The sequence below is a fragment of the Oncorhynchus masou genome, unplaced genomic scaffold (genome assembly GCF_036934945.1).
Source record: "Oncorhynchus masou masou isolate Uvic2021 unplaced genomic scaffold, UVic_Omas_1.1 unplaced_scaffold_1111, whole genome shotgun sequence".
NCBI classification, from domain to species: domain Eukaryota; kingdom Metazoa; phylum Chordata; class Actinopteri; order Salmoniformes; family Salmonidae; genus Oncorhynchus; species Oncorhynchus masou.
In genome coordinates this window covers 65018-87061 of record NW_027000836.1, presented here as the reverse complement: position 1 = coordinate 87061, position 22044 = coordinate 65018, and the positions used below count along the sequence as shown (strand labels likewise).

At 41.9% G+C, this 22044-nt stretch overlaps 1 long non-coding RNA gene across 1 annotated transcript in view; it reads left to right on the top strand.

Annotated features, from left to right (window-relative positions):
- The window catches only part of LOC135529166 (uncharacterized), a 28784-nt gene extending 8628 nt beyond the window's left edge, over positions 1-20156 (top strand). The window contains exons 2-3 of the long non-coding RNA XR_010453664.1: positions 13002-13139; positions 16986-20156. This is a non-coding gene — a long non-coding RNA (uncharacterized LOC135529166). The remainder of the gene's footprint in view (positions 1-13001; positions 13140-16985) is intronic.
- The last annotated feature ends 1888 nt before the right edge of the window (positions 20157-22044 follow it).

Sequence of the window (22044 nt, the reverse complement as noted above, 5' to 3'; positions counted from 1 at the left end):
ACACCATACCTGAGATTATTTTCTGGTAAGGGATGGCTTTAACGCGTGGATAAGGTACTTTCTGTTGGTCCGTATCAGAAACACAGGGACGTCATTACCTGTGAAGACAGGACATGTTTTCTGGATGTGAGTGTTGTTCTTTCTTATCAACACCTGAGATGAAATGCTGTAGAAAAACGTAGCATCCTGCCTGTCTCTATGTAACACACCACTACGCACTGTGGTGACAGGGCAGGCTAAAGCTAGCTAACCTCACAGAGAGGATACTGAACTAGCATCCTGCCTGTCTCTATGTAACACACCACTACACACTGTGGTGACAGGGCAGGCTAAAGCTAGCTAACCTCACAGAGAGGATACTGAACTAGCATCCTGCCTGTCTCTATGTAACACACCACTACACACTGTGGTGACAGGGCAGGCTAAAGCTAGCTAACCTCACAGAGAGGATACTGAACTAGCATCCTGCCTGTCTCTATGTAACACACCACTACGTACTGTGGTGACAGGGCAGGCTAAAGCTAGCTAACCTCACAGAGAGGATACTGAACTAGCATCCTGCCTGTCTCTATGTAACACACCACTACACACTGTGGTGACAGGGCAGGCTAAAGCTAGCTAACCTCACAGAGAGGATACTGAACTAGCATCCTGCCTGTCTCTATGTAACACACCACTACACACTGTGGTGACAGGGCAGGCTAAAGCTAGCTAACCTCACAGAGAGGATACTGAACTAGCATCCTGCCTGTCTCTATGTAACACACCACTACACACTGTGGTGGCAGGGCAGGCTAAAGCTAGCTAACCTCACAGAGAGGATACTGAACTAGCATCCTGCCTGTCTCTATGTAACACACCACTACACACTGTGGTGACAGGGCAGGCTAAAGCTAGCTAACCTCACAGAGAGGATACTGAACTAGCATCCTGCCTGTCTCTATGTAACACACCACTACACACTGTGGTGACAGGGCAGGCTAAAGCTAGCTAACCTCACAGAGAGGATACTGAACTAGCATCCTGCCTGTCTCTATGTAACACACCACTACACACTGTGGTGACAGGGCAGGCTAAAGCTAGCTAACCTCACAGAGAGGATACTGAACTAGCATCCTGCCTGTCTCTATGTAACACACCACTACACACTGTGGTGACAGGGCAGGCTAAAGCTAGCTAACCTCACAGAGAGGATACTGAACTAGCATCCTGCCTGTCTCTATGTAACACACCACTACACACTGTGGTGACAGGGCAGGCTAAAGCTAGCTAACCTCACAGAGAGGATACTGAACTAGCATCCTGCCTGTCTCTATGTAACACACCACTACACACTGTGGTGACAGGGCAGGCTAAAGCTAGCTAACCTCACAGAGAGGATACTGAACTAGCATCCTGCCTGTCTCTATGTAACACACCACTACACACTGTGGTGACAGGGCAGGCTAAAGCTAGCTAACCTCACAGAGAGGATACTGAACTAGCATCCTGCCTGTCTCTATGTAACACACCACTACACACTGTGGTGACAGGGCAGGCTAAAGCTAGCTAACCTCACAGAGAGGATACTGAACTAGCATCCTGCCTGTCTCTATGTAACACACCACTACACACTGTGGTGACAGGGCAGGCTAAAGCTAGCTAACCTCACAGAGAGGATACTGAACTAGCATCCTGCCTGTCTCTATGTAACACACCACTACACACTGTGGTGACAGGGCAGGCTAAAGCTAGCTAACCTCACAGAGAGGATACTGAACTAGCATCCTGCTCCAGGGCTTTTGGTTCGTGTGTACACTACAACTCACGGTAATGTAACCCTGCCTCTGAGACATGACGACTCATGGCAGCTTCAAGAGCTACCATCAGGCTTTAGCTCAGTGGGATAACATCTGGGTTTGAAACCAGGTTGGTTACAACTGTACACTAAAGTGTGAACATCAGGCGGTCAACTTAACACGAATTCAGTTTGGGTGTTTTGTCTTCCCTCTTAATTAAATTCAAATAACAACGCAATGACATGGATAGGGGAGCATTACGTAATCAGTCATCAAAAGTAGTGTAATGATGTGGATAGGTCAGACATACTGTATGTGGCTGACACAGTACAACGTACTCCATTCACGGTACAGTATGATGTCATCGGCAGCAGGAAGTTGTACTACAACATGAAAGAATCTAGTCCATTCCTTCTGTGATCTCCTTACAGAGAAGGTCAGGTTATACACAGAGAAACTTTATGAACGTGAGGCATGAATTGTAACGTCACTATTCTGATGCAAATATTTCACCGTTTGTTATGTAACTATGTCATTAGGCCCAGCCCACTCATAGGTGTGTAGGTGTGTGTGTAGGTGCGTTGTTTGTGTGTGTGTGTGTGTATGCATGTGCGTGCACTTTCTTGTGTGTGTGTGTATGTGTATGCATGCTTGTGTGTGTGTTTGTGTGTGTGTGAGTGAGTGAGTGTGAGTGTCTTCCCCATTTCCTGGAACACAGCCAGAGGGGATGTGATATACCTGACTGACCTGCTCCGCCACCTATTTCCAGTAACACTCCTCCTTCTCTGCTTTCTCTCCTCCCTCTTCCTGTCTCCCCCCCCCCCAACATATCCCAATCACGTAAGATCAGGAAGTTAACTCTAGCATCTCTCCTGACTGAACATTATAACAGAAGCAGGGCAAAGACTTGTATGATTCGAGCTATAGTGTCTCTCCAACACAATAGTCTCTAGACAATCGGTCCCATTTTCAGGTGGATTTGAGGTGTTTTCCTCCACTCACCAGTGCAGATGGAAAAGCACTTTATCCAGAAAAGTTATGATTTTCATATATTTGCATGAAACATTATTGAAGTACTTATGACTTAAAAACAAGCCAAAACATATTCCAATAATCAACAATAATATAGATTTATTTTCAACGAGCACTGCCTGGAAAATATGACCAGATACAAATAGTTCATCTGAAATGGAAAGTGATAGTTATAACTTCCTACCCTCATGTGTGTGTTCCTGCCCTTCCCAGTCTTCTCGCAGTACATTTTAAGTATAACTCACATAACAATTATCTTTCAGAGCAGGGGGGAAATCCCATTCATGTGGCACCAGGTACAGTGTGTGCGTTCCCAATGGAACCCTAGTCCCTGTATAGTGCACTACTTTAGACCAAAGCCCTTTGGCATAGGGATCATAGGAGCATCGGGCCCTGGTCAAATCTAGTGCACTATATAAAGAATAGGGTGCCATTTGGGACAGGGTTTATAACCGTTATGATCTTCTAGATGCTTGTGAGGCCAGGACTGGAGACAGGGAACAGTTATTGTAGTATGTAGTTTAATGTATGTAGTTTAATGTATGTAGTTTAATGTATGTAGTTTACCAGAAACTTTTCTCCCATTGTTTATCGGTCTGACCTGATATAACTTTAATGGTACATTAGCTGGTACATTGGTTATAACATCATAAGAATGCATTGTATTAGAAAACATGGATAAACTAATATATATATATATATATATATATTTAAATCAATTTAATTCATAAAGAAAATTCTGTTTGATTAACACACCCAGACAATCCGAATAATAATTAGTCAGAGAACTGGCCCTTGGTGTGATTTTCCATTGAGAGTTATTATGTGATTTGCAATGCAGTCAAACATTTCACTTCCTCTTCCGACGGGCAGGCATTCAGGTCCATGTCAACAACACGCCTTGAGTCACACACACACGCGTGCTCACACACACACACGCACGCACGCACGCACGCACACACACACACACACACTCACGCACACGCACACGCACACGCACACACACACACACACATAGCTCTCTCTCTCTCTCTAATACACACACACACACACACACACACACAAACCACACTCACAAACCACACTCTCTCTAACTCGCACACGTTGAAGGACTGAGATGGAAAGTACCCATAGAAGCCTCAAGCCGCTCAGATGTGCTGCCCAGCAAATAAGTGACGCAATGTCACAGGAACACAATCATTTCTCTGGGCAGCAACTGTATAGGAACTGAGTCCCGTACAACGTTTGAAAACGGAGAAATATCTCCTGGATGCACGAACGTGGGAACATTTCCTTTACATTTAAATTGCGTGTTAGTGCAGATCCTCCGCACTCCATATTGAATCTACGCCTTCACTGTCATTGAGCAATGGCCACACAGGGACAGAGATGGTCACACAGGGACAGAGATGGCCACACGGGGACAGAGATGGTCACACGGGGACAGAGATGGCCACACGGGGACAGAGATGGTCACACGGGGACAGAGATGGTCACACGGGGACAGAGATGGTCACACGGGGACAGAGATGGTCACACGGGGACAGAGATGGTCACACGGAGACAGAGATGGCCACACGGGGACAGTGATGGTCACACGGGGACAGAGATGGCCACACGGGGACAGAGATGGCCACACGGGGACAGAGATGGCCACACGGGGACAGAGATGGCCACACGGGGACAGAGATGGCCACACGGGGACAGAGATGGTCACACAGAGACAGAGATGGCCACACGGGGACAGAGATGGCCACACAGGGACAGAGATGGTCACACGGGGACAGAGATGGTCACACGGGGACAGAGATGGTCACACAGAGACAGAGATGGCCACACGGGGACAGAGATGGCCACACGGGGACAGAGATGGTCACACGGGGACAGAGATGGTCACACGGGGACAGAGATGGTCACACAGAGACAGAGATGGCCACACGGGGACAGAGATGGTCACACAGAGACAGAGATGGTCACACGGGGACAGAGATGGTCACACAGAGACAGAGATGGTCACACGGGGACAGAGATGGTCACACGGGGACAGAGATGGCCACACGGGGACAGAGATGGCCACACGGGGACAGAGATGGCCACACGGGGACAGAGATGGTCACACAGAGACAGAGATGGCCACACGGGGACAGAGATGGCCACACGGGGACAGAGATGGTCACACGGGGACAGAGATGGCCACACGGGGACAGAGATGGTCACACGGGGACAGAGATGGTCACACGGGGACAGAGATGGTCACACGGGGACAGAGATGGCCACACGGGGACAGAGATGGCCACACGGGGACAGAGATGGTCACACGGGGACAGAGATGGCCACACGGGGACAGAGATGGTCACACGGGGACAGAGATGGCTGCTTGTCCCCATTGTTGGTGTAGCAGTAATATTAGAATCCCCATTGTTTGGTGTAGCAGTAATGTTAGAATCCCCATTGTTTGGTCTAGCAGTAATATTAGAATCCCCATTGTTTGGTGTAGCAGTAATGTTAGAATCCCCATTGTTTGGTCTAGCAGTAATATTAGAATCCCCATTGTTTGGTGTAGCAGTAATGTTAGAATCCCCATTGTTTGGTGTAGCAGTAATGTTAGGATCCCCATTGTTTCGTGTAGCAGTAATATTAGAATCCCCATTGTTTGGTGTAGCAGTAATGTTTGGATCCCCATTGTTTCGTGTAGCAGTAATGTTAGAATCCCCATTGTTTGGTGTAGCAGTAATGTTAGGATCCCCATTGTTTGGTGTAACAGTAATGTTAGGCTTTGTCTTCACCTGCTGAAACTGTGTGAACGAAACTCTTCAAATTGTATTTGATTTATTTGATTATTTAAAAACACAATTCCACCACACATGTAGATACAGCGTATTTTAAATCATCAAGGATAACAGTTTTTCTTTTCTATTTCCATTGTGGTCCTCTTGTTTTACCCGGAAGCAAGGGACTTTGAACCACTTTGCAGAATGTGAGTGTGCAGCTATACCTCTTGGCTGTGGGTGAGAGGAGGAGTGGGAGAGGAGGAAGTGGAGAGGAGGAGGTGGAAAGGGGTGGGTGACAAGCCAACAGAGCCCAAAGGTCACATTTCGAACCAAACCCCGAACACCACGACCACCACCAGTATTCTCATACACCCCCACACAGTGACATCACAGTCTAGAATCCTGCCTTACATTTAGGATCCCAACAAGACCGAAATGCGTGGCCAGCAGCTACAGTCTGCACCATAGAAGACACAGTCCTGTTAAACCCAGGGACATCACCCAGAACACATCACCAACACACACACCTACCTACCTATCTAACCTCTCTCTCTCTCTCTCTCTCTCTCCCTGCCTCCCTGTCCCTTTCACACATATATACATAAACAGTGACATCAGAAATCACTTTCAAGATTCACACCTTTTATCAAATTCTCAACAACCAAAAAAAATGTCTCCACACTTACATTATGCTGACCCTCAACAAAGGGGCCCCACAAGGGTGTGTGCTCAGCCCCTCCTGTACTCCCTGTTCACCCATGACTGCGTGGCTTCGAACGCCTCCAACTCAATCATCAAGGTTGCAGACGATACAACAGTAGAAGCCCTGATTTACCAACAACAACGAGACGGGCTACAGGGAGGAGGTGAGGGCCCCGGCGGAGTGGTGACAGGAAAATAACCTCTCCCTCAACGTCAACACAATGAAGGAACTGATCGTGGACTTCAGGAGACAACAGAGAAAACACGCCTCCATCCACATCGATGGTGGAGAAGGTGGAAAGCTTCAAGTTCCTCGGGGGACACATCACAGACAACCTGAAATGGTCCATCCACACAGACAATGTGGTGAAGAAGGTGCAACAGCTCCAAACTCAGGAGGCTAAAAAGATTTGGATTGGCCCCTAAGACAGATGCACCATTGAGAGCATCCTATCGGGCTGTATCACCGCCTGGTACTGCAATTGCACCATCTGCAACCGCAGGGCTCTCCAGAGGGTGGTGGGGTCTGCCCAACACATCACCGGGGGCACACTGCCTGTCCTCCAGGACACCTACAGCACTTGGTGTCACAGGAAGGCCAAGAATATAATCAATGAGCTCAGCCACCCGAGCCACGGCCTGTCTACCCCACTACCATGTAGAAGGCAGAGACAGTACAGGTGCATCAAATCTGGTGACTGAAAGACTGAGAAACAGCTTCTATCTCCAGGCCATCAGACTGTTAAACAGCCACCACCACTAGCCGGCCTCCACCCAGTACTCTGCCCTGAACTTAATCACTGTCACTAGCCGGCCTCCACCCAGTACCCTGCCCTGAACTTAGTCACTGTCACTATTTTATTTTTTTATTTTTTATTTTACTAGGCAAGTCAGTAAAGAACAAATTCCAATTTTCAATGACGGCCTAGGAACAGTGGGTTAACTGTTCAGGGGCAGAACGGCAGATTTTGTACCTTGTCAGCTCGCAACCTTTTGGTTACTAGTCCAATGCTCTAACCACTAGGCTACCCTGCCACTAGCCAGCCTCCACCCAGTACCCTGCCCTGAACTTAGTCACTGTCATTAGCTGACTACCTCCTGGTACTCTACCCGCACCTTAAGCTGGGTGTACAGGAGGCGACTTTGGCCAGGATTGAGTTGTTCCAGGCAGGTTTTTGAGATCGGACAGTCGGCAGTCACTGATGATGTGAGCGGGTCAAAGACACAATCTGAGGGCTATCAATCTGAGGGCTATCAATCTGAGGGCTATCAATCTGAGGGCTATCAATCTGAGGGCTATCAATCTGAGGGCTATCAATCTGAGGGCTATCAATCTGAGGGCTATCAAGGCTTTGAGACAGTGGCTGTCACCGAACCTGTTTAATGTGAGCGGGTCAAAGACACAATCTGAGGGCTGCCGATCTCGTCTTTGAGCCGTCCCAGACGTCCCCGATATTTTCAAACGTGTTTGATTTTATCGGTACAAAATCTGTAATGCTCTTGTGGTGTGAGATGTGTAACGACACGTTTTGAGAACAGTAATCAGCAACAGCCAATGAGGTGATGACGTTGTTTCACATCAACCAGAATGTTTAAACTAGAGCAGACTAATGACTATTACTAGTATGAATATATAGACTAGAGCAGACTAATGACTACTACTAGTATGAATATATAGACTAGAACAGGACTAATGACTACTACTAGTATGAATATATAGACTAGAGCAGGACTAATGACTACTACTAGTATGAATATATAGACTAGAGCAGACTAATGACTACTATTAGTATGAATATATAGACTAGAGCAGACTAATGACTACTACTAGTATGAATATATAGACTAGAGCAGACTAATGACTACTACTAGTATGAATATATAGACTAGAGCAGGACTAATGACTACTACTAGTATGAATATATAGACTAGAGCAGGACTAATGACTACTATTAGTGTGAATATATAGACTAGAGCAGGACTAATGACTACTACTAGTATGAATATATAGACTAGAGCAGACTAATGACTACTACTAGTATTACTGGTATGAATATATAGACTAGAGCAGGACTAATGACTACTACTAGTATTACTAGTATGAATATATAGACTAGAGCAGGACTAATGACTACTACTAGTATGAATATATAGACTAGAGCAGGACTAATGACTACTACTAGTATGAATATATAGACTAGAGCAGGACTAATGACGACTACTAGTATGAATATATAGACTAGAACAGACTAATGACTACTACTAGTATGAATATATAGACTAGAGCAGGACTAATGACGACTACTAATATAAATATATAGACTAGAGCAGGACTAATGACTACTACTAGTATAAATATATAGACTAGAACAGACTAATGACTACTACTAGTATGAATATATAGACTAGAACAGACTAATGACTATTACTAGTATGAATATATAGACCAGAGCAGGACTAATGACTACTACTAGTATGAATATATAGACTAGAACAGGACTAATGACTACTACTAGTATGAATATATAGACTAGAGCAGGACTAATGACTACTACTAGTATTACTGGTATGAATATGTAGACTAGAGCAGGACTAATGACTACTACTAGTATGAATATATAGACTAGAACAGACTAATGACTATTACTAGTATGAATATATAGACTAGAGCAAGACTAATGACTACTACTAGTATGACTATATAGACTAGAGCAGGACTAATGACTACTACTAGTATTACTAGTATGAATATATAGACTAGAGCAGGACTAATGACTACTACTAGTATGAATATATAGACTAGAACAGGACTAATGACTACTACTAGTATGACTATATAGACTAGAACAGACTAATGACTACTACTAGTATGAATATACAGACTAGAACAGACTAATGACTACTACTAGTATGAATATGTAGACTAGAGCAGGACTAATGACTACTACTAGTATGAATATATAGACTAGAGCAGACTAATGACTATTACTAGTATGAATATATAGACTAGAGCAGGACTAATGACTACTATTGGTATGAATATATAGACTAGAGCAGGACTAATGACTATTACTAGTATGAATATATAGACTAGAGCAGGACTAATGACTACTACTAGTATGAATATATAGACTAGAACAGGACTAATGACTACTACTAGTATAAATATATAGACTAGAACAGACTAATGACTATTACTAGTATGAATATATAGACTAGAGCAGGGCTAATGACTACTACTAGTATTACTAGTATGAATATATAGACTAGAGCAGGACTAATGACTACTACTAGTATTAGTATACTAGTATATTGTTGCAATGCTGGAGCTAGAAACACCAGCATTTAGTTAGGTATTATTGTACTGTTGGAGCTAGAAACACGAGTATTTAGTTAGCTATTATTGCACTGTCGGAGCTAGAAACACGAGCATTTAGTTAGCTATTATTGTACTGTTGGAGCTAGAAACACAAGCATTTAGTTTGGTATTATTGTACTGTTGGAGCTAGAAACAACGAGCATTTAGTTGGGTATTATTGTACTGTTGGAGCTAGAAACACAAGCATTTAGTTAGCTATTATTGCACTGTTGGAGCTAGAAACACCAGCATTTAGTTAGGTATTATTGTACTGTTGGAGCTAGAAACACAAGCATTTAGTTAGGTATTTAGTTAGGTATTTTTATTGACTTGACTAAATATATTGATATGGTGGACCATTCCATTCTTGTGGGCCAGCTAAGGAGTATTGGTGTCTCTGAGGGGTCTTTGGCCTGGTTTGCTAACTGCCTCTCTCAAAGAGTGTTGTTTATAAAGTCAGAACATCTGCTGTCTCAGCCACTGCCTGTCACCAAGGGAGTACCCCAACTCTCCATCCTCGGCTCCACGCTCTTCTCAATTTACATCAATAACATAGCTCAGGCAGTAGGAAGCTCTCTCACCCATGTATATGCAGATGATACAGTCTCAGCTGGCCCCACCCCAATTTTATGTTAAACGCTCTACAACAAAGCTTTCTATGTGTCCAACAAGCTTTCTCTGCCCTTAACCTTGTTCTGAACACCTCCAAAACAAAGGTCATGTGGTTTGGTTCCCCCACAGGTGTGATTACTACCTCTGAGGGTTAAGAGCTTCAGGTCGTCACCTCATACAAGTACTTGGGAGTATGGCTAGACAGTACACTGTCCTTCTCTCAGCACATATGAAAGCTGCAGGCTAAGGTTAAATCTGGACTTAGTTTCCTCTATCGTAATCACTCCTCTTTCATCACAGCTGTCAAACTAACCCTGATTCAGATGACCATCTTAACCATGCTCGTTTACGGAGACATAATTTATACATAGGCAGGTAAGGGTGCTCTCGAGCGGCTAGATGTTCTTTACCATTCGGCCATCAGATTTTCCACCAATGCCCCTGATAGGACACATCACTGCACTCTATACTCCTCTGTAAACTGGTCATCTCTTTATACCCGTCGCAAGACCCACTGGTTGATGCTTATTTATAAAACCCTCTTAGGCCTCACTTCCCTCTATCTGAGATATCTACTGCAGCCCTCATCCTCCACATACAACACCCGTTCTGCCAGTCACATTCTGTTACAGTTCCCCAAAGCACACACATCCCTGGTTCGCTCCTCTTCTCAGTTCACTGCAGCTAGCGACTGGAACGAGCTGCAACAAACAGTCAAACTGGACAGTTTTATCTCCATCTCTCCATTTAAAGACTCAATCATGGACTCTTACTGACAGTTGTGGCTGCTTCGGGTGATGTATTGTTGTCTCTACCTTCTTGTCCTTTGCACTGTTGTCTGTGCCCAATAATGTTTGTACCATGTTTTGTGCTGCCGCCATGTTGTGTTGCTACTATGCTGTGTTGTCATGTGTTGCTGCCATGATGTGTTGCTGCCATGATGTGTTGCTGCCATGATGTGTTGCTGCCATGATGTGTTGCTGCCATGATGTGTTGCTACCATGATGTGTTGCTACCATGATGTGTTGCTGCCATGATGTGTTGCTGCCATGATGTGTTGCTGCCATGCTATATTGTTGTCTAAGGTCTCTCTTTATGTAGTGTTGTGGTGTCTCCTTTGTCTTTATGTATTTTGTCCTATATTTTTTATTATTATTTTTTATCCCAGCCCCCATCCCCGCAGGAGGCCTTTTGACTTTTGTTAGGCCGTCATTGTAACTAAGAATTTGTTCTTAACTGACTTGCCTAGTTAAATAAAGGTTAAATAAAAATATCAGCATTTAGCTAGGTATTACTGCACTGTTGGAGCTAGGAACACAAACATTTATCTAGGTACTGTTGGAGCTAGGACCACAAACATTTAGCTAGGTATTACTGCACTGTTGGAGCTAGGAACACAAACATTTAGCTAGGTATTACTGCACTGTTGGAGCTAGGAACACAAACATTTAGCTAGGTACTGTTGGAGCTAGGAACACAAACATTTAGCTAGGTATTACTGCACTGTTGGAGCTAGGAACACAAACATTTAACTAGGTATTACTGTACTGTTGGAGCTAGGACCACAAACATTTAGCTAGGTACTGTTGGAGCTAGGACCACAAACATTTAGCTAGGTACTGTTGGAGCTAGGACCACAAACATTTAGCTAGGTACTGTTGGAGCTAGGAACACAAACATTTAGCTAGGTACTGTTGGAGCTAGGAACACAAACATTTAGCTAGGTATTACTGCACTGTTGGAGCTAGGAACACAAACATTTAACTAGGTATTACTGTACTGTTGGAGCTAGGACCACAAACATTTAGCTAGGTACTGTTGGAGCTAGGAACACAAACATTTAGCTAGGTACTGTTGGAGCTAGGACCACAAACATTTAGCTAGGTACTGTTGGAGCTAGGACCACAAACATTTAGCTAGGTACTGTTGGAGCTAGGACCACAGACATTTAGCTAGGTACTGTTGGAGCTAGGAACACAAACATTTAGCTCGGTATCACTGCACTGTTGGAGCTAGGAACACAAACATTTAGCTAGGTATTACTGCACTGTTGGAGCTAGGAACACAAACATTTAGCTCGGTATCACTGCACTGTTGGAGCTAGGAACACAAACATTTAGCTAGGTATCACTGCACTGTTGGAGCTAGGAACACAAACACCCTGCTGCACCTGCAATAACATCTGATAATAAGTGTACGTGACCAATAAAATGTTATTTGATTTTGACATCACACGGCACCTGCTAAAACCACACATGACACATCATCATACGTCTCACTAGGCTGTAAAGAAGAGCCGTGCTTCTTTCTTTGAGGTTACAGCGTCAATCACTCCTCTTCACAATAGTCAAGCAGACCTCATGCACCACACACACACTGCATTGCTCACTTCTGCTTTTACTTCTACAGGAACACCGTTAAAGGGGAACTACTGTACACACCACCATGGCTCTTCTGCACAACTACTAAAACACTTCTCTGGACAGTATTGTCTTTATTTTGCTTACAGCAAACTAAGTCAAATCGCAGTCTGGCATTCAGAATACCATAAATAATACAATGATCTTTTTTATTTTTTATTTTTTAAATAGACCTTGTTTTATAGAAACATTATGGAAGTCATTTGACATGAACAATAAATCTGCTAAATGTTGATCAAATGTTTTGAATTGGGTAATCTTAGTATTGATTCTGTCAGTCAAATACACCAACGGTTATTCTATCTAAATTGTGTATTTTCTCTTCCAGTTGAAAAAAAACTCCCCCACCTTTGATACTTCAGTATAATTTCCATCCGCCTCAGGGCGACCTCTACTGGCTGAAATGGAATACTGCAATGGAACCACATCTTTAATGGAACTCACATCCTCAGTGCAATTTTCTCAAGTACGTTGTACATTTTCAGAACTCTAAGGGCAAGAATCTAAATAGATTATCAAAATGGCTCACATTTCAAAACTCCAAGCACATTTTCAATTGACTGAGTAACAAACAAATTCACAATATCACTTGTTCACTGCACCAAATCACTCTTTCAATTTGAATACACATTGCACTTTTCAAAATGCAATATTAATTTGACTTTTGATATGATTTTCTTGTAATTTGTTAATAATACATTTAACTATCACTTAATTGATCTGCTCCAAATGGATACGCTACTGAACCAGGATTATGTATTTATTTTATTTAACTAGTCAAGTCAGTTAATACAGTGCCTTGCGAAAGTATTCGGCCCCCTTGAACTTTGCGACCTTTTGCCACATTTCAGGCTTCAAACATAAAGATATAAAACTGTATTTTTTTGTGAAGAATCAACAACAAGTGGGACACAATCATGAAGTGGAACGACATTTATTGGATATTTCAAACTTTTTTAACAAATCAAAAACTGAAAAATTGGGCGTGCAAAATTATTCAGCCCCCTTAAGTTAATACTTTGTAGCGCCACCTTTTGCTGCCATTACAGCTGTAAGTCGCTTGGGGTATGTCTCTATCAGTTTTGCACATCGAGAGACTGACATTTTTTCCCATTCCTCCTTGCAAAACAGCTCAAGCTCAGTGAGGTTGGATGGAGGGCATTTGTATACAGCAGTTTTCAGTTCTTTCCACAGATTCTCGATTGGATTCAGGTCTGGACTTTGACTTGACCATTCTAACACCTGGATATGTTTATTTTTGAACCATTCCATTGTAGATTTTGCTTTATGTTTTGGATCATTGTCTTGTTGGAAGACAAATCTCTGTCCCAGTCTCAGGTCTTTTGCAGACTCCATCAGGTTCTTCCAGAATGGTCCTGTATTTGGCTCCATCCATCTTCCCATCAATTTTAACCATCTTCCCTGTCCCTGCTGAAGAAAAGCAGGCCCAAACCATGATGCTGCCACCACCATGTTTGACAGTGGGTATGGTGTGTTCAGGGTGGTGAGCTGTGTTGTTTTTACGCCAAGCATAACGTTTTGCATTGTTGCCAAAAAGTTCAATTTTGATTTCATCTGACCAGAGCACCTTCTTCCACATGTTTGGTGTGTCTCCCAGGTGGCTTGTGGCAAACTTTAAATGACACTTTTTATGGATATCTTTAAGAAATGGCTTTCTTCTTGCCACTCTTCCATAAAGGCCAGATTTGTGCAATATACGACTAATTGTTGTCCTATGGACAGAGTCTCCCACCTCAGCTGTAGATCTCTGCAGTTCATCCAGAGTGATTATGGGCCTCTTGGCTGCATCTCTGATCAGTCTTCTCCTTGTATGAGCTGAAAGTTTAGAGGGACGGCCAGGTCTTAGTAGATTTGCAGTGGTCTGATACTCCTTCCATTTCAATATTATCGCTTGCACAGTGCTCCTTGGGATGTTTAAAGCTTGGGAAATCTTTTTGTATCCAAATCCGGCTTTAAACTTCTTCACAACAGTATCTCGGACCTGCCTGGTGTGTTCCTTGTTCTTCATGATGCTCTCTGCGCTTTTAACGGACCTCTGAGACTATCACAGTGCAGGTGCATTTATACAGAGACTTGATTACACACAGGTGGATTGTATTTATCATCATTAGTCATTTAGGTCAACATTGGATCATTCAGAGATCCTCACTGAACTTCTGGAGAGAGTTTGCTGCACTGAAAGTAAAGGGGCTGAATAATTTTGCACGCCCAATTTTTCAGTTTTTGATTTGTTAAAAAAGTTTGAAATATCCAATAAATGTCGTTCCACTTCATGATTGTGTCCCACTTGTTGTTGATTCTTCACAAAAAAATACAGTTTTATATCTTTATGTTTGAAGCCTGAAATGTGGCAAAAGGTCGCAAAGTTCAAGGGGGCCGAATACTTTCGCAAGGCACTGTAACAAGTTCTTATTTACAATGAGGACCTACCAAAAGGCCTCCTGCGGGGACGGGGGCCTGGGATTAAAAATTACAAATAAATACAATTTAAATAAAGGACAAAACACACATCACAACAAGAGAGACAACACAACACTGCAGAAAGAGAGACCTAAAGACAACAACATAGCAAGGCAGCAACACATGACAACACAGCATGGTAGCAACACAACATAACAACAACATGGTAGCAACACAATATGGTAGCAGCACAACATGGTAGCAGCACATAACATGTTACATGTTACATTATTGGTTACATGACAACAACACAAAGGGCAACAACACAAAGGGCACAACGGGCAACACAAAGAGACAACAATACATCACACAAAGCAGGTAATCACAAGGTTAAGGGTAGAGAAAGCTTGTTGGACACATAGAAAGCTTTGTTGTAGAACATTTAACATAAAATCCTGGGAGGGGCCAGCTGAGTATAAAACTGTGTCATCTTGCATATTCATGGATGAGAGTGCCTAGTTAACGTATATAGTTTGATAACTGCTGAACACTGTAACATTCCACACATGATCTGAATGTCATTGATACTCTATAAGCTGATTCATGTTGCCAAGCAGAGAGACAGCTGATACTCTATAAGCTGATTCATGTTGCCAAGCAGAGAGACAGCTGATACTCTATAAGCTGATTCATGTTGCCAAGCAGAGAGACAGCTGATACTCTATAAGCTGATTCGTGTTGCCAAGCAGAGAGACAGCTGATACTCTATAAGCTGATTCATGTTGCCAAGCAGAGAGACAGCTGATACTGTATAAGCTGATTCATGTTGCCAAGCAGAGAGACAGCTGATACTCTATAAGCTGATTCATGTTGCCAAGCAGAGAGACAGCTGATACTGTATAAGCTGATTCATGTTGCCAAGCAGAGAGACAGCTGATACTCTATAAGCTGATTCATGTTGCCAAGCAGAGAGACAGCTGATACTGTATAAGCTGATTCATATTGCCAAGCAGAGAGACAGCTGATACTGTATAAGCTGATTCATGTTGCCAAGCAGAGAGACAGCTGATACTCTATAAGCTGATTCATGTTGCCAAGCAGAGAGACAGCTGATACTCTATAAGCTGATTCATGTTGCCAAGCAGAGAGACAGCTGATACTCTATAAGCTGATTCATGTTGCCAAGCAGAGAGACAGCTGATACTCTATAAGCTGATTCGTGTTGCCAAGCAGAGAGACAGCTGATACTATATAATCTGATTCATGTTGCCAAGCAGAGAGACAGCTGATACTCTATAAGCTGATTCATGTTGCCAAGCAGAGAGACAGCTGATACTGTATAAGCTGATTCATGTTGCCAAGCAGAGAGACAGCTGATACTCTATAAGCTGATTCATGTTGCCAAGCAGAGAGACAGCTGATACTGTATAAGCTGATTCATGTTGCCAAGCAGAGAGACAGCTGATACTCTATAAGCTGATTCATGTTGCCAAGCAGAGAGACAGCTGATACTGTATAAGCTGATTCATGTTGCCAAGCAGAGAGACAGCTGATACTCTATAAGCTGATTCATGTTGCCAAGCAGAGAGACAGCTGATACTGTATTAGCTGCCAAGTCACATAGAAAAGGTGATCTGGAACTATGGAATAGACACACCGTGCTACTCCAATGCTGCACCAATACGTTAACCAACTGCTTTACAATGCCCCCACAAACCCCCTTTATCTGATGGTTCTATGTGTGTCCGTTATCATCCCAATGAAACTGGAAGACTGACATACAACATGCTCATTATCTGCCGTCAGAATCAACAAATATGGTTTGTAAAAACCAATTCTGCGTGTCAAGTTATAGCTAAATACTAAATGATGCTCTCGTGGTATTTCACAGACAACTCTTCATGAATGACTCAGGGGTGAAATATGTGTTCAACTCTTCATGAATGACTCCGGGGTGAAATATGTGTTCAACTCTTCATGAATGACTCAGGGGTGAAATATGTGTTCAACTCTTCATGAATGACTCCGGGGTGAAATATGTGTTCAACTCTTCATGAATGACTCAGGGGTGAAATATGTGTTCAACTCTTCATGAATGACTCCGGGGTGAAATATGTGTTCAACTCTTCATGAATGACTCAGGGGTGAAATATGTGTTCAACTCTTCATGAATGACTCAGGGGTGAAATATGTGTTCAACTCGAATGAATGCACAATCAAAGATTCTGAACATAAGACAAGGGGCATTACAAGTGTTCTCAGTTTCAGAGTTTTGTACTTACAGTTTTGAAAATATACTACTTTACATCTGAAAAACGCCCTGAAGCGATTTAAATAAAACTGTTATTGACACCAAAATGCTACAGCCAATGTTAATGTCAGAGAAGTGAAGTGAAGCTTGCTCAGATGGATTACAAATACAATATCAGTGCTTTATTAAAGATTCCCTCCATGGCTTTGAGTAGGGAGATGGATCCTGGTGTCTGAAACACGCCGTTTGGTGAGAAGCAGATCCTGTGGTGAGCACGAGACTGAGGAGACCATGTCTATTCTTTTGAATTTTGATTGAGTGTTTGCCTAATAAAGTCATGCTAGGAGATGTTAGTTATCTCATGAGACCATTTGTTCCGTACCCCATATTGTGTTTCAGGTGCCAATGGTTATGGCCACTCATGTTGCAGCAGTGTGTAGGAGGGAGATTCCTAGATGTGAGAAGTGTGCCAGAGGGCATGGCACAAATGAGTGTGTAATTTCTGAGGAGAAAGTAGTTTGTTGCAATTGTGGTGGCAGACCATTTTGCTAGGTATCAGAAATGTCCTGTGCGAGTGAGACAGGTATTGGCTGCCTAGGCTATGAGACAGGTTGAGGTTGCCAGGGTTTGAGCAGAGCAGAATGTGACATGGGTGATGGGCCAAGGGTGAGGGATCATGAGAGGATACCAGTAAGTAGTAGGCCAGGACTGAGTGACCCAGACAGTTTGTGTTTTAGCAAGGTTGGTTTAATTTTTATGATAATTAACTGTAGCCTACTGCACAGATGCAGGAAGTCACAGAAGATAAAAGTAGCAGCAGTAAAAAAAGGTTTTTGTGAGTGAAAGATTTTACGCAGGGCAGGCTTCAGGCATAAGTGACATAAGCCATCGCATAGGGCCCCCCCCCAGAAAATAAATACACTGAGTGTACAAAACATTAAGAACACCCCCCCTTTTTGCCCTCAGAACAGCCTCAATTTGTTGGTGTTGAAAGCATTCCACAATGTTGCTAGCCCATATTGACTCCAATGCTTCCCACAGTTGTGTCAAGTTGGCTGGATGTCCTTTGGGTGGTGGACCATTCTTGATACACACAGGAAACTGTTGCGTGTGAAAAACCCAGCAGAGTAGCAGTTCTTGACACAAACCGGTGTGCCTGGTACCTACGACCATACAACGCCACTTTAATGTTTTGTCTTGCCCATTCACCCTCGATAGGGCACACATACACGATCCACGTCTCAATTGCCTCAATACTTAAGAAATCCTTCTTTACTCTGTTTGTGCATCGGCAGTTTTGATCTTGTTTCGTCAGTCACTGACAGTTACTGACAATTTTTTGTTAGTCTAGCTAGTTATGGACCGTGCACACAGGGCACGTGCCCAGGGGCCCTGATATCCAGGGGGCCCCCTCTTTGTTAGATACTCTCACTCAGATATCATAGAATAAGTAATGGTAAAATACGTAAAATTGCAGGAAATTAGCTTTAAAACTGCAAAACTTTCTCTCCACGGCAAAATTGGTAGAATTTAAGGAAATTGGCTTTAAAACTGCAAATAACTTTCTCTGCCCTATTGCAAAATAAGTAAAACTGGATCATTTTAAAATAAAATTTCTACATTTTCTCTCCACCCATTGGCAAAACGTGTAGAATTGTAATAAATTAGCTTTAAAACTAAAAATGTTCTCTCCACAGTCAAGAGGTGGGCCACTAAAATGTTTTGCCCTCTTGGTGGGGGGGGGGGGGTCCCCCAACCAAATTATGGTATATTGCCAACAATTAAAGGGTTTACAAACCTTATACCTAAACCTGGTAAAGATGATATATAAAGACAATCTGCCCCCTGTGACTTTAATGTAGATGACAAGATGTTTACCCACGTCATAGATAACAGACTGAAAGAGGGCATGACATTATTACTGATACTCAATCTGACCTATTAGATTACAGACAAATGATTGATGATGGTTTTATTTGATTTATTTTTATAAAGCTTTGATAAGATTGAACACCCATGTATGTAACAAACACGGGAATATGTAGGTTTAGGTGAAAACAGTGTAAAGGTGATTGGAATGTTATATGATGGTAATAATAGTTCAGCATCTCTTCAACATGGAACATCTAAATGATTTGAGTGAAGAGAGGAATTCGTCAAGGATGTCCCAGCTCACCATTACTGTTTATTCTTGCTGCTGAGTTATTAGCTATCCTTATAAATGTTAGTCTGAAGAACAAATCTTACTGCAGAGCGTTTCCCTTCACATTTGAAAATGAAGTATCTTACAAGACTTCACTAGTTCTATGGTCAGAATAAGAACTAGATCAGTTTCCTTTTTCACCTAAAGCTAAAGATCTTGATCTCAAAACAATGAATGACATTTACCCATGTTATGATTTCATAAGACAGAGATTCAACTTTGACTTTAACCATTGTGTGTTTTGTAAATCAGATATTGAAACGCAGAATTATTTTTTTCCCCATGTCAACCTTCTAAAGCCTTTTGGGATGCATTTCAGTACTAAATTACATAATGATCTATTCATACGCACTTTAACGTTTATCCGTTTGGTTTTCTAATGGCGGACAGGAAATGTACAGTATGTATAACTTGATCATAATTGTTTTTTTTAACTACCTCATTTATTGATTTCTTAAACAAGGTAAAGTGAAATAAACAATCTTTGAAATTGGTTCAATCCAAACAAGCCCTTATTCTTTATCTCTGTAATTTGATTCCTGAATAGATTCCTGAATGTTTGTACAAGTTTGCTCAGTCTGTTTATTGAAATAAATGTTCTTTCTACATGTGAATTATGTCTGTTTGATTTTTAAAATGTCTAGGAAAACAAAACACTTCTCTGGACAGTATTAGTATTGTCTCGATTTTTTTGCATCGTTAACAGCAAAGTAAAATAGCAGTCTGACATTGTCACACCCTGACCATAGTTTGCTTTGTATGTTTATATGTTTTGTTTGGTCAGGGTGTGATCTGAGTGGGCATTCTATGTTGTGTGTCTGTTTCTGTGTTTGGCCTGATATGGTTCTGAATCAGAGGCAGGTGTTAGTCATTGTCTCTGATTGGGAACCATATTTAGGTAGCCTGTTTGGTGTTGGGTTTTGTGGGTGATTGTCCTTTTGTCCTTAGGTCTGTCGTGTGTTAGTTTGCACCAGTATTAGGCTGTTTTCGTGTATTGTTTATTGTTTTTTCATATTGATTCGTGTTTACTTCAGTTTTATTAAACATGGATCGTAATAGACACGCCGCTTTTTGGTCCGACTCTCTTTCACCTACAGAAAACCATGACAGACATTCGGAATATCATAAATAATACAATGATCTATTAAAAAAATAGACCTCGTTTTATATTTTAAAAAATTTAACGATTGAGATCATTTGACATGGACAATAAAATACATATTTAGGCACAACCATTACATAGGATCAAAAGTCTAAAGGCTTACTAAATTTTAACCCTCTTATTAAAAATTCCCAGAAGAAGCTAAATCAATGGCTACAGAGGGACTTATCTTTAAAAGGTAGAGTCCTAATAACCAAGGCTGAAGGCATCTCTAGACTAACATATGGTGCTCTATCTTTATATCTTGACAGTAAAATAAGCAAGGAGATAGACCAGATGCTTTTCAACTTTCTGTGGAGAAACCGTACCCATTACATTAGGAAAACTGTTGTAATGAACACTGAGAATGGTGGGCTGGACTTTACTACTTTAAATAATACTTTTATTAAGATCAATTGGATAAAACAATTCCTAAGAAGACCCACTTCTATGTGGAATTTTATTCTTCATCATGTCTTCTCTACTTTTGGTGGCCTTAACTTCATGTTGTTTTGCAATTATAATATTGACAAAATTCCAGTGAAACTTTCTGCTTTTCATCGGCAGGTTTTCTTGTCATGGTCCTTAATTTATGAACAATTTTTCTCCACACAGATATTATACATGGAATAATCGGGATATATTGTATAAAAATACTTTCTTTTTTGTTTTTTTAATATTAGTTCCGAAATAATATCCTATTGGTGAGCCAACTGGTAAATGCAGAGGGTCTGCTACTCGGTTCTAAGGAATTCTTATCCCTTTACAGGGTCCCTGTAACACCTAAACATGTTGCCATTGTTTCAGCCACCATTACCTCTGGTGTTGCTCTGTTACTCAGGAACGTGTCAAGACCCTCAGAGCCGAGCTTCTACTGACCCTGTTGACTCATCAGTAGGAAAGATTTGTTTCTCTTTTGGTCCATTCAACAACAGAGCGATGCGAACCTTGTCATGCCTTATTTGAATGGATTTATTGATCATATCTGTTGGAAAAAAAGTTTGGATGTTGCCACACACATACCTACTTGTTAACAAAATTAAGGAAGTTTCCTTTAAAATTATTCATGAATATTATCCTGCCAACCACTACATGAAGACGTTTAAGGAAAAGATCAACTCAAATTGCTCCTTTTGTAATGACCACCCAGAAACAGTGAACTGCCACAGAAAACTGTGGCAAGACATCATTAGATTTATAATTGAACACATTTATGAAGATTTTACACTATTGTATAGAGATGCTCTGCTTGGATTCTTTACGTTCGATATAAATAAGCTGAAACATTTTTATGTAATTAATTTCATTATCCTTTTGGCCAAATTTCATAAACACAAATGTAAATGTACAAACAG